Source organism: Salmo salar, chromosome 01 (genome assembly GCF_965601325.2).
Source record: "Salmo salar chromosome 01, fSalSal1, whole genome shotgun sequence".
In the NCBI taxonomy this organism is placed as follows: domain Eukaryota; kingdom Metazoa; phylum Chordata; class Actinopteri; order Salmoniformes; family Salmonidae; genus Salmo; species Salmo salar.
The window spans coordinates 141573094-141576266 of record NC_138291.1 but is presented as its reverse complement, the minus strand read 5'-3'; the positions used below and the strand labels follow the sequence as shown (position 1 = coordinate 141576266).

The 3173-nt window shown below is 38.9% G+C and overlaps 1 long non-coding RNA gene across 1 annotated transcript; it reads right to left on the bottom strand.

Annotated features, from left to right (window-relative positions):
• Window positions 1–403: 403 nt before the first annotated feature.
• On the bottom strand, window positions 404–1988 carry LOC106563402 (uncharacterized). The gene is made up of 2 exons (XR_001319249.3): window positions 1653–1988; window positions 404–1406 (listed from the first exon to the last, which is right to left on the bottom strand). It is a non-coding gene; the product is annotated as an uncharacterized LOC106563402 (long non-coding RNA).
• Between the last annotated feature and the right edge of the window lie 1185 nt (window positions 1989–3173).

The following is a 3173-nucleotide window of genomic DNA, read 5'->3' as shown; positions in this document are numbered from 1 at the left end:
AAAGTTAAATTGTCTCCTGGTTTAATATTTATTGATGAACTTCGGAGACCTGTAAAAAAAAGCCGTGCGTCTATGATCTCGTGAGAGTAGCCTGGCTCAAAATGTTGCCTGCCCAGAGTACCTTTGGCCTGTTCTTTTCCGGGTCTCCCAATATCCCAACTCAACACATTCATCTCTTGATAATTGCGCATTTAAAGGGGCATTACACAACCCAAAAAACATTTTAAAAAATTTTGGCTGAAAAATGATCTTCTGATGTGATTTAAGAATTGGTATGGACTCAGAACATCCATTCGTTGTTTCTCTATAAATAATTGTAATAGTGAGAGTATATGTTTTGTTAAGAAATCCCAAACCAGGAAAAAACTAACAGAGAAAACAGAATTCAGGAAAATACCAAATATCATTTTAGGGGGCCCTCTTAGAGTTGTTTATTAAACATCATTTTACCAGGTATATTAACAGAAAACATGTTGTACACCAAGGACCTAGGGAAGACTTGCAGGATGAAGGAAAAGAGAAGAATGTGCCTATTTGAAAGTTAAAATAATGTTCTCATGCTGGAATAGGTTGGAGACCCCTGATGTGGAAAATCCACCACAATTGTGTATGTCACCGTAGTCATATAAGTCAAGACATATTCAAATACACTACTGACATAAGGCAAAACATACAAAATCTTACCAGATACTCATTAGATTTTTGTATAAAAACAAAAATCTTACGCCATACAAGATTCTTATTTGTTTTTCATTACTCTTTTCCATTTGGGAATTTACCTGTAATACTATTCTGAAGCTGACAACAAAAGCTATAAATCCATTCAAAACTGTAAATACATTCAAGTAAATTTTCCATACAACAAATAATGATAAACTCTTTGGAATTATTTAGCTTGAATTCTGACTAATATTTATAAACATTTAAAGACTGTCTCCTCTGCTCTCTGTGACTGGAGGGGGAGTTGGTGGAGTGGGAGTTGGTGGCGCGGGAGTTGGTGGAGCGGGAGTTATAATGTCCTCAGTGACACATGCAGTAACGTTCCCTGGCGAAGGTGTCGTTTCATTGATGACTGGCCCATTCGTGGACATTTCTATCACCGGTGGGATAGTTGACATGGCAGCAGTGGGTGGGTTCACTGTGGTTGGAGCAGTTGGTCCAGGTGTCGTCCTCTCAGGGAAGATCTCCTCTGAACTTGATGAATCAGATTCTGAGGACTGGCTGGATTCTGCAGATTCTGAGGAAGACTCCATTGATACTGAAGAATCAAAGGACTTTGGTGATTCCGGGCCTCTTTCATTGCTGTGTCTGATGGCATCCTCAGAAGAGTGACCCCACTCGAACCATTTCAACCTATTCAATGGATTTGATGCTTTATGGCCATTATGGTGTCCAGGCCTGCCAAACTGTGGAATGAACAAAACACAAGACAGCAGCACCTGAAAAATACTGTAACGATAGCCACTACCAGGGGAGAAACTTTGATTTTAGAAGTGGGGGGGACATAATTATTCTTATTAATGCAGTCGGATAAACACTCCAAACAGCCTACCCGACTGGGGGGACAATTAGCAATTTCCCAGTGAAAGTTGCGTCTCTGCACTACTAATTATGGAAAAGGAAGGAAAATATCAAAATGTTCACCCACTTACCGGTTTTGTGAATGCTGTTGTGATAAACACAACAAGAAGTGCAGTCCGCAGTAGCTCCATCTTTTACAATTATTTTCTGATTTAAAAAAAAAACACAAAATCAAAGATAGTTGTAGAGGTCCTGTATGAGCCTACTGTGGAGGAGAACATAAAATGGACAGACATCCGAAGCTGGTGCTAATATAGCCAGTGTCAATGAGTAAACCAAGGGTTGGGCAGCCATCTAATCCTTGGAATGTTGCAGGGGGATGACTTGGCCGGATATTTCCCACTACAGTAGGATAGGCTTTCTGACTGTGTGTAACACCCATCTGCCATTTCATCACTGAAAATGTTCCTCTCTGAACTCCGAAACTGAAATAACTTGTGTAAACAAAATAATAAATCAACTAGGCAGCTCCGTCTTTGTTGAAGAGATCCATTGTGTTGAAACAACTGAAAAAAGCTGCTACCATATGTCTCTAGAAGGATTTATATATTTGCCAAAAGCAACACTGTGGTTTTATTTGACATAGTTTCAACTATTTGATTAGTCAGGTTCCAGCCGCACTAGCTCAAACTAGTGACGATAATAATTTAAACCACAAGCTTAGCCAACAATATAATCATGGAAATTCCCTGAAACCAACTCATTTATGATTCAAAAAGTGTAGACATGCCTTGCGGCAGGTAGCCTAGCGGGTAGAGCATTGGGCCGGTAACTGAAAGGTTGGTGGTACAATTTCCCGAGCCGATAAGGGAAAAAATCTGTTGATGTGCCCTTGAGCAAGGCACTTAATCCTAATTTTCTCCAGGGGCATCATATGGCTGACCCTATAACACAACAGATTTCCCTGGATCCTGGTATGTGTGACAATATGTTACTCATTGGCTATATATACACTGGCTATATTAGCACCAGCTTTGGATGGCTGTCCATTTTATGTTCTCCTCCACAGTAGGCTCATACAGGACCTCTATTCAGAGTAAGGGAAGACCCCCTCCAAATGGACAAAAATGAATGGGGACATATTGGCACCGCACGAATCATAAACCCTAATGACAATACCACCCAATTCGGTCCACATTCATCCAAATCATATTGAAAATTTCATATGGCAAATGCCAAGTGTCACACCCCAAAAATCCTATAGATGGCGAGCGCGCTTCACCATTGATTTTCATATTGCAAATGTAACACAAGTCAACACCCAAGGGTCAAATTTTGAAAAAATGAAAATTCTTTTGAAAACTTATCACCCCCTTAAAAAAGCGCATTCTGGACTGTTTTTAGAATTTTTTTTCAATTTTTTTGTCAATTACACATGTATAAGAGCTGTATGAACATACTTTTGACATATTTTATTGACCAAATTTTTTGGGTTGTTTTTGCTTGTGCATAAGGCATATGTTTTGTGCATTTTGAATATGATTTCATAGGAAGTCAAAAGTTACTTTTTTTTTCTTTTTTTTTGCCAAATGCCATTAGAAATGTCCAAATGAAATGTCCAATTCTTTTTTTGTCAATTATTCATGCATGAA